At 36.0% G+C, this 18,978-nt stretch overlaps 1 pseudogene; it reads left to right on the forward strand.

Moving 5' to 3' along the window:
• The first annotated feature begins 2,275 nt into the window (after positions 1–2,275).
• On the forward strand, positions 2,276–15,907 carry LOC109378126 (translationally-controlled tumor protein pseudogene; annotated as a pseudogene).
• The last annotated feature ends 3,071 nt before the right edge of the window (positions 15,908–18,978 follow it).

Here is an 18,978-nt window from a genome sequence, read left to right on the forward strand (position 1 = left end):
TATAATGACAGTTTTACTTCCTCCTTGCCAATGTGGATGCCTTTTCTTTCTTTATCTTGTCTGATTGCTGTGGCTAGACCTTCTAGGACTATGTTGAATAAAAGTGGAGAAAGTGGACAGCCTTGTCTTGTTCCTGATCTTAAAGGGAATGGTTTTAGCTTTTCCCCATTGAGTATGATGTTAGCTGTGGGTTTATCATATATGGTCTTTATTATATTGAGATTTGATCCCTTATTCCCACTTTGCTAAGAATTGTTATCATAAATGGCTGCTGTATTTTGTCAAATGCTTTTTCTGCATCTATTGATATGTAATATGCTATATTCTGAAGGAGAAACATGCTTCTATAACAGACCACTGCACATGTTTCGGAATTTCTGAACCAGTGAGTGTCTCGCACACCCCCCTTCCCTTGACCCTGAATATATATGGCTGCTGCTGAACTGAGCACCACCTAAGAAAGATGCATGAAATTCACTTTCGTAAATAAAAGTAAGTCTGGTAGCATTGCCTAGTGCTGTCCTGCAAACAGCCTGAGACAAGCAAAGGCATTTCCCCTATTGCACAACCAATATAACTGTCATTTTGAGAGTAATTTCAGGCTATAGAATAAGCCTCTTAGTTAATCGCTATCAAATTGTTCAAAAATGTAATATTAGATCTCTTTTTGTCTGCTTCCTATTTAAATGTAAATAGAAATGTGAAAACTTTATATTTAAACTTATGCAGATAGTATATGCATTTCTATTTGCACCATTTCATTTTCTCAGTATAACAGTGATCCATGTACATCTCACACTGTTGTGCTCTCTTTTTCCTTCTCTATTTTTGTATTTCATCTTTTCTTAATGTTCTTTCATTTCCTAAAATTCCTACAGCTCATCCTGTTACTTTCCCCCCAACCCATCCATCTTTTTTCTTCTTCCCTTTCTTTGTTGCTATATTCTTAGTTATTCTGATTTTTCCTATAATTCTTTATTCTCCTCCACATCTTTCATATCCTCCCCCCCACCAACTTTCCCATTTTTTCCTCTATCTGTGTCTTATATATATCTCGTGGCAACACGATTTCTCTTTTATCAAAGTGTAAGTACCGCATTAAAACTCTATTACTGGTAATAGAGTTAATGTGAAAATACAGATTACCTATAATTTATGACAAAGTAATTCTATGTCTTAGTCACTATAATGAGTTGCCAATGTAATTTAAACATATTAGATATTCACCAAATGGGTACTGACTGAACTTTTTTTTATGCATCTAGTGCATAACTGATCATTACTGAATAGCTAAAAAGTCACACTGCAAGACTTTCATGATACTAAAGTTACTTTGGGTCCCAAACCACAAAAAGAAAATAAAATTAGTAACAGCAAACACTTATTCCTAGATATTGTGTTATTTCTTTTAAAAATAATTATTAGAAATAAATTCATTTTTATGTATTTCAACTATATTTGATAAAAGAGTAGAGTAGTATTAATATTCTTAAAAGGATATGGTTGTAAAGGAAATGTAATAGGCAGTTCCTGAATCACCTGTGTGATACTCACATGTGCCCTTGGGGTATGCAATCATTTGTTCAACACTTAGCACTTGCTAAATGATGGTATTCTAGAAGCAACAGAGATTCAGTGATAAATAAGACATCATCACTTTTCTGGAAGGGTTTATGATTGCTCTGATGAAGATGGTAAGTGAACCGATACCTTAAACACATTACTATACAGTAATAAGAAAGCATGGAGATCTCTAAGCATGTAAGAAGTTCTTCTAACCCAGAATGTAAGTAGTTCAGGGAAAGCTTCCAGAAGTGATGTTTTCATTGATTTTTCTAGGATGAAGTGTTGTTAATAAAGTGAAGAGACAAAAGGAAGTGGCTATGTAAGTGGGGTTAGTGAGGAACTCTCCAGGGGAAAAGAAAGAAATTGCGTTTTCAAAATCTTAAAGGCAAGAGGAATTTCAGAAAATGTTTAAAATAGAAATAGTTAAATAAAGTCCAAGATACGAGTTATGGGACATATGAGTAGGGCAGGGAGAAAAGTAAAGGTAAGACAGAAAGGCATAGAGGTAACCAGGAGCCTGATAACAAAGGGCCTGTGTGGCCTCGTAAGGAGTTTGGACTTCACCCTGAAAATCATCAAAGGCATTGTGGAGTCCTAAGCAAAGTAATGCTTTGATAAAATTTGATATTTTAAAACAACATGTGGAGAATGATTTACAGAGGCAACATTTAAGGCCTTTTAGGGGGCTGTTGCAAGCAGCTGAATGGCGATGTCGGTGAGTTCAGCTATTAAATGGTTGCCATGGTGCAGAACGTGATCAAGAATGAGGATTTCCTAAGGTAGTGGAAATAGATGATTTAAGACAGATTTCGGAGGAGAGTAAAAGAGAGCAAATTTGACTTTTGCTTGCATGTGGAGAATAGATAAAGTAAGAATCAAGGATAATTAAGTGGATCTCTGCTTTGGGCAACTAGGTATGCATCACCACGCCCATTGTGAGACGGAGACACATTGGTACTTCCTTGGTAGACGGGGTTGTTGCTATGTGAAGAGTTATTTTAGTTTCTGTTGAAGATGGGTTTCTTGGCTCCTAGAAGTAGAGACATACGAGGTTTGACAATTAAGTGTGTGAACAATGTTGCTAACATTTTTTTTGATATCAGAGAGATTACTCATTATGAATTTGTACCAACTGAACAGTTAGCCAAGTTTACTATCTGAAAGAGGTGAAAAGGCTGTGTGAAAAAGTTAGATGACCTGAACTTTTTGCCAGCAATTCATGGCTCTCGCATCACAGCAATGCACCAGCTCACGCGGCACTGTCTGTGAGGGAGTTTTCAGCCAGTCAACAAGAAACTGCTCACCTGATCTGGCCCCCAATGACTTCTTTCTTTCTTTTTTTTTTTTTTTTTAAGATTTTTTTTGGGGGATGGGAACAGCGCTGGGGAATTGGGGAAAGGGGAACAGACAAGTTGCTGTCCTTTTGTTCTTCAGTCTAGTTGTGGAGGACGTTGCTTCACTGGCCCAAGTTGGCACCATCACTGCGCTCTTCCTGGGCAAGGCACATCAGTCGCTGGCTTCTGAACAGCCACTCATGGCGGCTGCTGGCTGCTCACTCTGGCTGCTGGCTACACACGGTAGCCCATGGCAACCCACTGCAGCAGGGGCTGCAGCCTTCGTGTGGCCTCATGGCAGCCCGCTCCAGGCTGAGCTGTTGTTCAGCATCTTAGCTGTAGAGGGCAGTGTCACTGGCCCTCATGTGGGATCCAAACCGGGGACCTCTGGCGTCCCAAGCCAGATCTTAACCAACGCGCCACTCGCCCAGCCCCAATGACTTCTTTCTTTACAGAAGATAAAGGAAATATTGAAAGGAAGACATTTTGATGACATTTAGGACATGAAGTATAATACAACAACAGCTCTATAAAGGAGTTTCAAAATTGCTTTGAAGGGTGGACTAGGTGCTGGAGATGGTGCATAGCTTCCCAAAGGGAGTATGGTAGTGACATTCAGCGATCGGGTAGGTAGCACTTTTTCTAGGATGAGTTTGCAAACTCAATTGTCCAACCTTATTCAGCAGGCCGTGAGATAGATGTGATGGGATACTTCATTGTTATTGTATTATGGCTTCTTTCTTCCTAAGTACCCAATATTGTTCCAAGGCCTATTTAGTCCTCTGCTTCAGGAGAGATTTCTGTCAGAATCTATATCAGAGCTACCTATGTTAGGGGATTTATGCAAAAGATAAGGTGGCATTTGTTGAAAGCAGCTACATGGAGAGAGGGATCTTCAAGTAGGAAAAGAATCAACAGTCTGCTGATCTCAGATCTTCTGGTGTTTCTCTGGGAGCTGGCAGGACATCAGAGGAAAATGATATAAGTTCCCTAGGAGGTTAGGATTAGACATCAGCTCTCTCAAATTCAGCAGAATTTGCTCAAGAGTGACAGGTAGCCCATTTAACCTCTTGATTCAAAGATGCATTTGGACTTGGAAAATAAAGGAATCATTGACTAAAGGCTAGAACTTCTTAGTGTTTCCAAATAAATATCCTATATTCTTATGAGTCCTCAGAAAGATGCTCTTTTTCCTTCAATTTGACCCAGTCATATGACTGATAACTAAAACCCTAAGATTCAGACAGAATGGACCATTAGTTTGATTTAAACCATTTTTAAAACTGAATTCTATGATCTCTGTCATACTCCCAAATGTAGAGTAAGATTTATACCTAGTATGTATGGGTACGAATGTCAGAGAAAGATCTTTACTAAATAACACATATAGTTGGAGGGAAAATGATAAAGTTAGGAAACTGAGAATCTGAATATCAAGTTTTCAGATGAACAGCAGTTTTTTGCTTTGTTTTTATTTTTGCATGATAAAACTTCCCTAATTCAGTGACAACATGAAATGCTCATGTCTTCCACGTCTGGAGGTAGTTCCTTTCGCCCTCTTAGCATTGTCTAGTGTAGGTTTCCTTCATCGGTACAACTCGGGGTGGGGGGGGTATTGAGTCTCAAGATGTATTAGTACTAGTTTTCTAGGGTTTCTATAACAAAGTACTATAAATTGAGTGACTTCAACAACAGAAGTTAATTGTCTCAGGTCTGGAGGCTAGAATTCTGAGGTGTCAGTGTTAGTCTCTTTTGAGTGCTATGAGGGAGCACCTGTTCTGTGCTTCTCTCCTAGTTTCTGGTGGTGTGATACAACCTTTGGAATTCCTAGGCTATAAATACATCACCTCAATCTGCCTCCATGTACAAATGGCATTCTTCCTATGAGTATGTCTGTTTCTGTGTCCAAATTTCCCCTTGTAAGGACACCGGCCATATTGGATTAGTGTCTACCCCAAATGACTTTATTTGAGCTGGATTACCTCTGTAAAGACCCTATTTCTAAATAAAGTCACATTCTAAGTTACTGAGGTTTAGTACTTTAACATACAGAAGGTGCCAAAAAAATGTATAAGCATTTGAAGAAAGGAAAGCTATTAAAATTGTAATACTCAATATATATTGATATCAGAAGATGAATACAAGTCATGTTTGAGTTCTGCAATCAAAAGAGGTGCTCAAAGTGGTTACCATCAGCATCCAGACACTTCTGATTATGGTGAACTATTGCTTGAGCAATGCTGACCAAAGTGTGCACTTGGATACATTTTTTTGGCACCCCCGGTAAACATTTTTTGGTGGGCAGGGCATAATTCAACCCATAACACAAAGGTATCATCAGAAGATGAGAGGAAAACTCCTAATGGTGATTTCCTCTCTTTCTCCCAACATATTTTGTTTTCTTCCACCCCCACTACCTCCCAATAAAGAGATGCAAGAGAAAAACAGTTGTAGTTGCCCTCTTATAATAAATCACTGCTTCTACTACTCTAGTGACTATCTTTTCTATTCTATGAACATGTGAATACAGAGGATGAAGAAGAAAAATAAAAAGAGAAAATCATCATCACTAATTTAGCTCTTACTTACTAATCTCCTCCCCCTTCCAAAAGTCTACTAGCTGTGACTTTAATTAGCTTGCTTAACATTTGTGCCTCCGTTTCTTTCGTGCAATGAAAATAATATCAGTGTCTACCATGTAGGGTAGCCATGAGAAGTATAAATGAATGCATGTGTGAAAAAGAATTAAAGATCATACCTAGCACAGAAGAGCACCGCCTGTGTATTATTCTAAGGCATTCTAAAGCCATTGCTGGGAACTTCTGTCAGTGAAAGTGCTCAGTGACTGGAAGACATACCGTACTTTGCTAACCTATATCGGGCAACAGATAAGACCCTTAAAAAGAATGTTTATGTAACAAACATAATTTAAACTACCTTCTAGAGAAGATAGGTTGGGTTAAAAGCAGGGCATTAATTTATGAGAGGGATATGCAAATTTTAGAACAAAACTGAATCATACCAATATAGAAGAGGCTAAATACTGCCATCAGTAGTCCTTCCTCCCTGTTTTTTTTTCTCACAAGTAATATTTTTTTAACTAAATTTGGGACAAAGTGTTATAGAATATTTCTTTGACACCTGAAACTAATTAAAACAAACAAAAAACTCTGAATAAATAAATTAATTAAATTAAAATAAGAGTGTTTCTTTAAGGGGTTGCTAACCTATTGCTTTCCTAGCACCCATATTTCCCAGCCTGCTAGAACTCTCTATTAACACTCCAGTCCAAGTTGTCAAAATGATGCTCATCCCTGTAACTTCAATATGTCTTACATCAAATTGTCAAGGCCCATTATGGGTTATAAAAACTATTGGATGTAGTCCTGGTATAACCTTCTTCCTATGATTAAAGTGGTTTAAAAAAGGTTGCAAAATAAAATTCTGGAAAACAACTCATTCATAAGTTGGGGATTTACTGTATAATATTATGCAGTCGATCCATGTCTCAAAAGATAAACAATGACCTTTATCAAATTACTGAGGCATCTTAAAGGTTTAAAATAAGACTCTCACTGCATCATACACGTGTTTTTGCCTCCTTCCTGCCTTTCTCCCTTCCTTTCTCCCTTCCCAACTCCCTCCCTCTGTTGCTTTTTCTCTATACTTTTCTCCTTCCTACCTGTCACCTTGATTATTTAATCTTTTTATATCCATTGAAATCTAAACTGCTATCTTCAAAAACATGACTTTGAAAACAACCTCTGAATAAAAGATTTTGAACGTGTCAGGTCCTAGTCCTCACTCTGCCGCTTACTAGATGCATGACCTTGGGCGAGTTATATAATCTCTCAGGCTTCTGTTTCTTCATCTGTAAAATGAAGTGGGTTGAACTGGGTGATCTTTAATGTCTTTTTTCTGCTTTAAAATGCCTGGTACTGATTTCTGAACTAGTGCCAATTAGCTATTTTCTAATTCTATTTTAACCTTGGAATATATTTGGACAACTAGGGCCTGAATATAGATGATGTAAATTAAAATACACTTCTGTAATTTTTTATGAAGGTAGGTTTTTTTAATTAAAAAGTATGTTGATTATTAAAAACCAGAAAATATAAAAACATGTAAGAGAAAAAAAAATGTTTTCTTTCTGTAAAAAAGGTCATTCTAAACCTGTGAGCTTCACAGAAGTGAAACATTTTTACCAAGGAAATTCCATTCTTGTCTTTGATTTTTATTCATTTTTTAAGACCTTGATAGTTGGAGCCAGGATGTAAATTATTAATACTAGAATTAATAGAGATCTGTTACAGAGGCAGGACCAGAATAAAATGATTTATATTTAATTGTGTTGATGTGAGTGTACTTGGATCTTTCTTCTGTTTCAATTATAGTTATTTTATTTCTCTGTGCCCAAGTTTAAATCTTACTGTATGTGACACACTGATATTCTAGAAGCATTAAACAGTGGCATCTCTCTCATGCATAGAGATGGGTGGTGGCGGGGGAACATTTAAATGTGTATAACAATTATCCTCAATAAGTGTGTATTACATCCTATTAGCCTTAGTGAGGTATTATAATCTAACAGTTCTGCACCATGTTCACATTAATATGCAAATGGATTAGAATGCAAAATTAAATGAAAAAGAAATTTAGAAGCTAATTGACATTTTTGTCACAAAAGCTCAGAGAAACACTATTTATGGTTTAATGGTAAAAGGCTAATGTGTCATCCTAGGGAGGGGGCCACATCAATCTCCGCTACAGCTATTTCCGAAGTACAGTGCAAAGCACTGTTTGTGTATGCAAGTTGCCAGCCTCCCTCACGTAGGTGGTCCCATCAGTGTAAACCTGCACTAAATTGCTACCATCCATTATACACAGTGGCTGCCTGGATGGCTGCCTGGCACTGACTTACACAGGCCATCCATTCCTGTCAGAAATATGATATGTCACTGACAAAAGCTTAATTACACCATTAATTAATAGGACAATTTTCAAAACGCCTTGAAATGCAGCTTGACACTCATTAGTGCCATTTATGAGTAATTTCTCCCAGGGAATAGCACTCTGAAGAACACTTTAACATGAAATATAGTTTTAAAACAAAGGTATCTATAAAAAAAAAGTGGTTAGAAGCTGCTTTCCCCCGTTCTTTCTCTGATAGGACCTATCTGTTCAACAGTGGCAAACATATTTTGCAAAAATATTGAAATGACTACAGTTTTGCCACAAAATGTCCCATTTAGTTTCTTGGTGCTCATTTTAGAAATTCAGGCACTTGTTTTCACTCTTTTAGAATCTTAATTACTTTTTAAAAATACACCAGGCTTTAAACTTTAAATAGCAATGGCAACAGATTAACCTTGGAATAGGTTTCTAAATATTTATCAGCATGAAAGTATCTTTTTTCTTCCCTCATTTATCAGTATCTTAGCAATGTCGTGTGTAGCAAGAAGTTAAAACACAAAAGTGTGAATTAGGTGGGGGGGTCACAATTTCACAATTTATTCTTATTATCCACCCTATTCATTCTTTAACTTTAAAATTCTTTAATTTTAATTCACTAACTTTTTGCAGTATTTCTTTTAGTTCAGCAACCTCTCAACTCAGGGCACTTTGCTGCAATCCATGATAAAAAGTTTAAGAAGTTATCTAATATTACAACATCATTCCCCTCCCCCCAATTCTTTTTGATGGTAAAGCCAGCATGAGGAAATTGTTTAAACCACAACATACTGTGTATAATTAATGCCCTCTTTGTTACCATTTGTTACTTGGCTATGGTAGTTCCCTGATTACTGTAGTATATTTTGGCAAATTAGATGGGACTGCAAGGTTAAAGCCAAATCAGTTTCTCCCAAAAGATGAAGGGGAGCATTACACATCTCCAATAAGGAACTGCAACTGGAAAACAAAGATGGGTGACAGAATGAGAGTATTACCTTCTTTGTTCAGAAGATGCCAGTGTGTCTCGGTGTGACTGGGTTACTAGATGTTTCTTTTTATCTTGAGGTGGGCCAAGAGATAACAAGTCAGGATCACAACCTTGTACCTATAAAGTGGTATCAGGCTTTGAAGAGTGATTTTTGGACTATGTTGAGGAGGGGTTATCAAATTATCTGGGAAGGTATTTCAAATAACATATGCCAATTCCCTTTGGAGATTACTCTGTTTGTCTCAATTCTACATCCTTACTATCTTTCAAATCCATTTACATTTCCCACCACTCCCCCAATACTTTATTTACTTCCTTTAAAATCTTTCAACTGGATTACTGCAACAGACTCTTTTCTTGATTCTAGTCATGCTTCTAATCAATCTATTTCTATATTACAGAAACAATTAGTTTTCACAAATAAAATAGGAAACATGCATTCTTGGCAATAGCAATATTGGAAAACTAGAATGGAGAAAGGCTACAGTTAAATGAATTTGGAAAATCCTGCATACTAAATCTCCCTCTGTGATATGCATAAGGAATGTCAACATCTTAATGATACTATGAAGTTATGAATTAAATAATTCCATTTAGTTGTGTTTAATCCAGTGGCTCATTTATGTATTTGATGACAGAAGGTTTGCTTATTGCTCTAAGAAATAAATTTGGACATGCTATTGTGATGCTTAGTCTCCAAGGCTACCAGTAGATTATAGAATAAATGCCCATATTCTTGGCATTTATTCAAGGCTTTGAGTATTTAACTTTGTATAACTTGTTGTCTATATTGAACAAATGCTAATGCACTGGTCTTTCTCTAACAAGTCTATATATTTGTTGCTCCATCTGTATGGAATGTTGTCCCCATCTTTTTCCTGACTATCTCAGGTCTACATGGACCACCGAGTCTACAGTACAATTCCCTTGTATGTGCCCACATATTTTTGCTTACTATTACACTTTTAGCTTGTATGTCCACTACAAAGGTAGCCATTTGAGGGCAGGGCATATAGTTTATTCAACAGAATCCAACATGGAGAAGGGCATGCTATATCTTGGATGAATTTATTTGAGTACATTTAAAAGATCAAGATCAGTAAAACATGTAGGTGGTGTAATGAAAGGGAAAGATTGAAAAAAATCAATTTTCTCTAATTAAAAGACATCATACATTGAGGTTAATTATTTATAAACAATAACACATTCATTCTTGAATTAACCTTTGAGGTGATTGTTTTTATTGTTATTTTACAGATTAGAAATTTGAGACCCAGAGAATTTAAGTTTCACAGCAAGTGATAAAGCTGGGATTCATATCCAGATCTTTCTAAGTCTAAAGTTCATGCACGTATCCATTCAATTATTTAACTGTGTTACATCGTGCATTAAAAATAACAACCACACTTTCTCACTTATACTTTTTGGTAGTGACTTGTTTGAGTATAGTATAATAAACTCTGTAGTTGACTAGAATCTGAATTTTCTTATAACAAAGCCCATCTTCCTTTAATGATTCTTGTCCCTCTCAAATCAGAATTAAGTAATCATAAATTTGGAAGGAGGTTAAGCAGCTAATATAGACTCTTCCTGGGCATGATATCTGAGATATCTGATGCATAGCATCCTCCAAGACTGCTATCTTCTGACCCTTTTTCCTTCTAGGTATTCTGCATCTCTAGTTTGCACCCTTTCTGTTGTTTGCTCTATGCTGCAAAACAAGACCAGAAAACAAACAAAACCTAAAACAACAAACAAAAAATCCTACATTTTATAAATAAACTCAAGCATTTTTTTCATAAAATCAGAATATTTGATCAAAACCAGTATTATTTACTGGAATTTACTAACCACACAGTCCACTGTCCACTTTTTTTTCTCAGGCAATTTTACTGTACTATGGTTGCGTTCTATTTAGTTTTAGTTTTTTTACTATTTTTTATTTTATTGGGGAATTGGGGAGGGGAACAGCATTGGGGAATTGGGGAAGGGGAACAGACAAGTTGCTGTCCTTTTGTTCTTCAGTCTGGTTGTGGAGCACATTGCTTCACTGGCCCAAGTTGGCACCATCATTGCACTCTTCCCGGATGAGGCAGATTGGTCACCAGCCCTTGGTTGGTCACTCAGGCAGGTCACAAAAGCTCATGCCATCTGCCACCCATCCATTTAGTTTTCTTAATCACGTGTTATCTGTTAGCAAGTCCTCACAGCTTTTTATTTATTTATTTATTTTTCTTTTCAGATTTAGGGGAGGACAAAGGATTTGGATTACTGTTACAATTTTAATTACTGTTATAACTTTGTCAAGTTGGTGTAAATTTGAAGAATGTGTGTGTGTGTGTGTGTGTGTGTCAGGGGGTGTTCACACTAGTCCCGAAGTTTGTCTCTCCTCTCTCTCTGTCTCTCTCCCCCTCTCCCTCTCCTTTGTTTTGTTTCATTTTTATTTATTTTATTGAGTGCCTTAGCTGGCATTTAGTAGAGAAGGGCATTTAGAAAAATAACAAGCTGTAAATGGCACACTTTGTGCTATTGGCATATTTTACAGAAACATACTTAAGTGTATTTGTGTGTGTGTCTGTCTATCTGTGTGTGTCTATGTGTGTGTATCTCTTATTAAAGACTAAATTCACCACATAATGTTCATATTTCTGCTGTACATTGTGAAGTTATCACAGTGTATCACAATAGTAATCAATATTTCAGTGATGCACTTTGATCTTCAGCAACAATTTGTCCATAGTAAATTGCTCTCATGTCATTTCAATTAATTCTATACAATAGGGACCTGGTGCAGTTTGACCTTAGCCTTCAGTGAGGGATGAATGAAGATTGATAATATGTGTAATGTTTTTACTACACACTTGCACATGCCAGTCTTAATTACCAAAAAGAAAGAAAGAAAGAAAAACAAGGAAATATAATGCAAATGTGTTATTTCTTAAAGCTCACCAGCATCTGGTAGAATATAATTGATGATCAGTCTAAACAATGAATTACCTAGATTGTTCCATATCTATTTTAGTGGCATTCCTTCATTATGGCATTATGCAGTTGTTCATATAAAATTTCACTGTACTAGAAATAAATGCCACCAAATTTTGGGGAAATGTTTGATTTTTATTATTAATAATTTATGGTTCAATTGTAATGCCTTAAGTTTAGTGAGTTGCCTAATGGGGAAGAGTACTGGACTTAGAACCAATTTTCAATATAAGCCACGTAACTAGTTAACCTTGAACTTGATCAAGGTACTGGGGATTTCTTTTTACTTTCCTGAGGTTTAGAATCATAGTGATAGACTGCCCTGTTAGACAAATGGGGTGTTGTAGGGAACAGTTACATAATATCTGTGTTGTAAATTTAGAGATCATAATAGAGGAGTTGGAGGAGTTTGCGGGACAAAGGAAGTGGGTACTCTGGAAGAATATAATTAAAATCTAGCTCAATGGATGTGTTTTAGAATTGTGGATAAAGATCTAGACTCAGACATCAAAGTTTGCTAGAATCCTAGAATCCTGTCATGGTTGAATTTTTAAGTGAGATAAAATGATGAAATACTCATAAACAAACAAACAAAAACCTAGTTAGAGCCTGTAGAACCTCTTTTATTTTATGAGCCAAGCCATTTATTAAGTAGAATGTCCTTAAAATATATTTCAAGGGAGAAACTAGATGGTAGGGTGGGAAGTGTTGAATAAAAGCACAAATGGTCACCCCAATTACCAGGTCAGTGTCGGATGAACTGTGTGTGACAAATGGTGCTGTCAAGACCTGTCCCATGAGGGTGAGTTATTGTTTATCCTGAGAACACGTATGTATTGGGGTGTATATGCTTGGCTATGTAAAGGATAGGATTTCTTTTTATATTTGCAATCGTTTAGGGTTTTGCCTGTGATGTACATTACATCCTGGTTTAATGCTTATTTAATAATAAAACTGTTTTCTTTCTCTAATGTCTTTTTGGAGGGCTTTGCGAGTTAGAAGAATTATTTTTAGCTGTACTTCATCAACAAACAGCAGTGTGTTTGTGTGTGTGCCTGTGCACATGTGCATGCCACACAAATGCACATGTTCATGTGCTCATTTTGAAACTGATATCAAGGAGAAAAATGGCGATACTTCTACATTCCATCTATATTGTAGCCAACCCTTTTGGCTAATCTGTTCTATTAACTATTATATACATACAGAACCCATTGCCCATGGATAATTAGTAAAACAGTTTGATATTATACTTTTATTTCAAGTAATGTATGACATCAAAGTCCTCAATTTTTTTTAACATGGGATAATGCACGTGCTAAATTTTACAAATATTACCCCAAATTAGTTATTATAATCCACATTTTAAATAGTGCCATACCTTAACACTATTGTTGAAATAAATGTCTAAGCCCAAAAATGTAACTTTTACTGCCTGGGGTGCCATATCCGCAAAATGAAACTTAGATAACTTGTGTCCCTATAAATGTAATGCGTGACCAGAAAAGGAGTATATTCAGTCATCCAAGCCTTAAACTTCAAGCCAACTCTAGGCCTTGTCACCCCAAACAAGGCTAACCATGTAGTCCCAGCCAATCTGATATTATCAGTTTGTCTCTTCCTTGTTCTTTATTGTTTCTCTATAAAAGCTTCTTGCCTTTTGTTCCATTTTACAATTTTTCTAAAGAAGTCTGGCTACTTCATGAAGTATTAATGTTTCATTGTATCCTCTAAATTATCTTTTAAAATCATTGTTAACACTATTTGAAAAAAAAATATGTTATCCAACCTATTGAAAATATATAGATGGAACTGTAGTACAACAGAGATTCTGGAAATTATGTAGCAGTTGTTTCTATAGAAAAGTATAATCGGTATTAATAGGATGGCTGAAGGTGGAATTTAAAATTCTCAAAAAAAGTTGCCTCAGCTAATTGCAAAAGCTAAGATAGGAAATAAATGGAAAGGCTGTTTTTCAGGTCACCTTATGTTATCATATTGAATTACAAACCCTTTGGAATATATGCTAATTTTATATAATAGTGTGAGACTATAGGTCATGTTTTCTGACAAAACAAATTCTGAGGGGACAGTGAAAGAAACCTAGGATCATGTTTTTGTTCCCTCAGTCTCAGTTTGATTTCCCTCACACCAAGAACTAAATGTTGTATTAAAAACAAGGACAAAAGACAGCCTTGGGTAGACTATCATTTGAATTAAACTTGCTAATACTTTTATCTAGCATTTTAAGTTTTCAAAGGATAAACGTATTTTCTTTCCAAATCATAGTTTGAAAAGAACTATTATGTCTGTAAAATCTCACATATATGTCCCCAAACAGTGTTTTTATGGGGTTCTCATTTGGTTTAATGAACACAGTTATATACTGTGGAGTACTTATTTCTGTCATAATGTGCCATATCACCAGCTCCAGTATAAATGTGTCAGCCAAGTAACTCATAGCAGTAAACTGGTTCTTCTATTATAAAATTAACCTTCAGATCCAAGTAGCTTAGACCATGAGCAAACTAATTGTGCCTAATTTATTATATTTAATAAATGTATTTCATTTTGATGTGTTGCTCATCAAAACTTTTGTATGTTCATTTTGTTCACTATTTTGTTGATTAAAATAGTATAAAACAAAGATTTTTTTTTGAAATTTTCACTAAGTTCTTGGTAATAATGGCAGAATGCAGGGTAATGTACTTTGAAAATATATAATTAACATTAATTGAATTTGCATATATAGTTCCTGAAACAGAAGTGTAGTGGCATTTCCTTAAGAGCCAATATCTATAAGGACATTTGAATATATATATTCAACTGAATACACACACACATATATGTTACATATGTCAATACAGTTTTGAAATTTTGAGGTTGATAAAGAAAGTAAAGCACAAGCTTTCCCCAGAAAAATCAAGTCATTTCAAAAGAAAACATCTGCGTTGGAAAACCAGAAAATTTGGAATGTATTGGGTAGTGCCCAGATCAGGGTATTTGGAGAGTCTGTCTATGGCTTCTATGACTTTCTCTAATATTTAATTTGAAAATTTAAAATAAGCAGTATACCTGTGGTTTTTCTGACCACTATCCAGACTGGTATTTCAGAAATGTTTGTTTGGCTAACTGATCTGATATTTAAAAATGATACTGCATGCCATACCAAAATATACATTCCTGAAGAGTTATTCCTTCTCAAAGAAGACTAGCATGATTGAACTGATTTGTACCCTAAATGATTTGTACCTTCCAAAACCAAAGGTAGCAGTCAATCTAATCCTTATTGATACCTAATAGACAATCAATGCCTTGTTAAACTATGGTTTATCCTGATGGGCAATAAAAGTTTCTGATTTCAAAAGAGATGAATTGAAATGAACATATTTATATAAATATAAGAATATTACATTATGCATTATAAACTTTAACGTGTTCTTTGTCAGGTGAATTAAAATAAGATAGGGACATTTTCCGCCTGCCCCCCCACCCACTCTGGCTGCACCCTGCTAGCTCTGAGTTCTGGGCTCCTGCTAAGCCAGTGCCATTGTAGTGCCCTTGAAGCCACTATCATGGTCATCTACCAGGACCTCATCAGTCATGATGAGATGTTCTCCAACATCTAAAAGCTCTGGAGATCACAGACAGGCTGTGCCTCCAAGTGGAGGGGAAGATGGTCAATAGGACAGGGGTAACTTTGACGACTCGCTGGTTGGCAGAAATTTCTCCACTGGAGGCCCCAATGGCTAAGGTACCGAAATCACAGTAATCACTTGTGTTTATATCATCATGAACCATCATTTGTAGGCAACGGGCTTCACAAAAGAAGCTGATAAGAATTGCATCAACGATTACATTAAATCAATCAAAGGGAAACTTGAACAGAGACCAGGAAGAGTAAAACCTTTTATGACGGGCTGCAGAACAAATCAAGCACATCCTTGCTCATTTAAAAAACTACTAGTTCTTTATCGGTGCAAACATGAATCTAGATGGCATGGTTCTGCTGGACGACTGTGCAGATGCTGTGACCCCATATATGGTTTTCTTTCAGGATGATTTAGAAATGGAAACATGTTAACAATTTGGATCTATCACCAGTCATAATAAACTGGCTGCTGCTTTTCATTCACATACCAGGACTAGGACAAATGGGACTGATGTTATTTTGAGCTCTTCATATATTTTGACCTTGATTCATTAGGACTAGAGGCAATGTTTTTAAGAAAAACATATCATATAGATTGTCTAAAAATAAAATGCATTTAAACTCATTTGAGAGCATGTCTCATAGGTTCATAGATATTTAAATCCACTCTGTGTATTGTTCCTGAAGGTGCTAGAGCTTCATTGTAGACCATTACCATAAAGCATAAGACAACCTTCAGATAACTTCTGCAGCAAAAATGACATCTGGGACTGGAATATAAAAAGCAAGGATCAGAAATCTCAGTTCTGAGTTGAAGTAACAGGAAAGACCATGTTCACAGCAGAGCAAACATTTGAAGTGGATTCCTTAGACATTTTATCATTTTCAAATGGAAGTAGTTAATTCTGGAAGAGATTCGCAAAATAATAAAATGAGACTAATACAGTTGGAAGCAAAGTACTCTCCTGCTCAAAGTATTTTGCTACTTTATCATATATCAAATTAGGACCCAGTTCTAGAGACATCTAGACATCTCCTGGAATTTTATAATAAGCTTTTGTTAAACTCCCTGGACCAGGGTTGGCAAACTGGCTCATCCCGCCTCCTTGTTTGTATGAATTTATGGTGGTGTTTACATTTTGAAATGGTTAGTAAGAAGTAAAATGGCTTATGGGATATGAAACAGGAAATCTAATATTTTGTGTCCAGCTTTATTGGGACACTGCCGTGTTCATTTGTTTATGGATTGACTGACTGGCTCTCCAAGAGCAGAGATGAGTGACAGACCATTAGGGCCTGCAAATCCTAAAATAGATGCATGGCCCTTTAAAAAGATAAGATAGGGAAATTTGTCATTTTTTTTTAATTTGCACGTTTCTATGTATTTCAATTTAATGAAGTTAGTATGCATTACTTTTATAATTAGAGAAAATACAAAAAAAAATATATATATATATATATATTAACAAGCATTAATATATAGTTTTGAAGAAACAGAAATAAATGGGGCTGCAAAGGCTTTATGGTGAGATTCTGCATGGATGTCTGATTGAGATTTAAGCAATCTCATAAGCAGACAAGATGGGTATTTATCCTGGAGCCTTACTCAATTTGAAGGCCATTGCAAGGATTCTTTGTTATTACAGGAATATCTCGGCGTAGGCAGGTTGTACCAACAAAAATGAGATTCATGCCCTGGAGGCAAACATTGAGAAAAAAAATAAAAAAATTTTGCAAATTAAAAAAAAAAAAAAGCAGACCATCTCCAGGAGAGCAAGATACATTATGTTCTTGACCTAAGAAAGCTGTAGGATAAACACTGTTTGCTCAAGGACAAGTGTAGAAAGGATACATGGCAAAAATATTATTTTCCTACAGCAAAATAAACTATCTAGAGACCTCACAAAACTCAACTGACCACAGGGGGCCATTCAGTCTGAGACAGATTCCTACAGCTAGAGAAGCAGAACTAAAGTCAGTCAAAGGCCAGAGATCCAATCAGGGAAATGTCAGTTTGAAAAATAGTGAGAAAAAGTAGCATGTGAGCTCAGTTTCAGAAACTCCTTGGCATTTGGCTGGGTAAAAACTTAATGGCTTTAGCAGAGTTTCCATTTTCTTTGTAGATGGATAGGTTCTGGGAGGAAATGGCAGATAACAGTGGAGTAGGAAGGATAAGTGGAGAGGCAGTCCTTGGTGATGAAAATGGAAGGGATCCTGAACAATTGTGGATACTTTCTTTACCTTTATCAAAAGATGGAGTCAAAATGGGCCAGCTGAGTGGCTCAGTTGGTTAAGAGCTCGCCTAAGAGTGTAAGCTCTGAGCAACAGCAGTTTGATTCCTGGCCCGAGCTGAGCTGCCAACAGGTGGCAGGATGGGTCAGCTAAAAAGGAAAAAAAAAAGAAGGAATTGAACACATTGGGACATAAGAAAGTGCCAATTGAGAAATTCTGTTTTTGTTTTTGTTGTTGTTGTGAAAGTATAGTTGACATAGTTTATTATTGTAATTTCAGGTGTAACACATATTTATTCAACATTTATATACCTCACGATGTGATTACCATGATAAGTCTAGCAACCATCTGTCACCATACAAAGTTATTACGATATCATTGACTCTGTTTCCTATACTGTACACTACGACCCTGTGGCTTATTTCGTAACTGGAAGTTTATACCTGTTACTCTCCTTCACTTTTTTCACCCATCTCCCCACCTCCACCTTCCTCTTGGCAGCAGTCAGTTTGCTATCTGCATGTCTGGATCTGTTTCTGTTTCATTTTGTTCATTTTTTTATAGATTCCACAAATAAGTGAAATCATGAGGTATTTTATTTGTATTTCTCTGACTTATTTCACTTAGAGTACCCTCTAGGTCCATCCATGTTGTCACAAATGGCAAGATTTTATCTTTTTTTTATGGCTGACTAATATCCTGTTATATATATGTATACATACACAGTAAAACCTTGGATTGCGAGTAACTTGTTTTGTGAGTGTTCTGCAAGATGAGCAAACATTTCTAATAAATTTTAACGTGGTAAATGAGCAATGTCTTGCAATACGAGTAGTTTGTTTCCAGAACGAATTATGCTTGCAAACTGTACTATTCTGTATATACATATGCACACACACAGATATCTATATTTATATATCTATCTATATCTGTTGATCTATATCTTTTCATATCTTTATGCATTCATTTATTGATGGACACCTAGTTTGCCTCTATATCTTGGCTATTGTAAATAATGCTGCATTGAACATAAGGGTGTATATATCTTTTCGAATTAGAGTTTTGTTTTCTTTGGATAAATACCCAGAAGTGGAAGCACTGGGTCACATGCTAGTTCTTTTTTTTCATAATTCAGGGAACTTCCATACTGTGTTCCATGGTGGTTGCACCAATTTACAATCCCACCAACAGTGCACCAAGGTTCCCTTTTCTCCACATCCTTGACAAGGCTTGTTTGTTGGCATTTTGATGATAGTCATTCTTTCAAGAGT

This window comes from Hipposideros armiger, unplaced genomic scaffold, assembly GCF_001890085.2.
Source record: "Hipposideros armiger isolate ML-2016 unplaced genomic scaffold, ASM189008v1 scaffold_1761, whole genome shotgun sequence".
Taxonomy (NCBI): domain Eukaryota; kingdom Metazoa; phylum Chordata; class Mammalia; order Chiroptera; family Hipposideridae; genus Hipposideros; species Hipposideros armiger.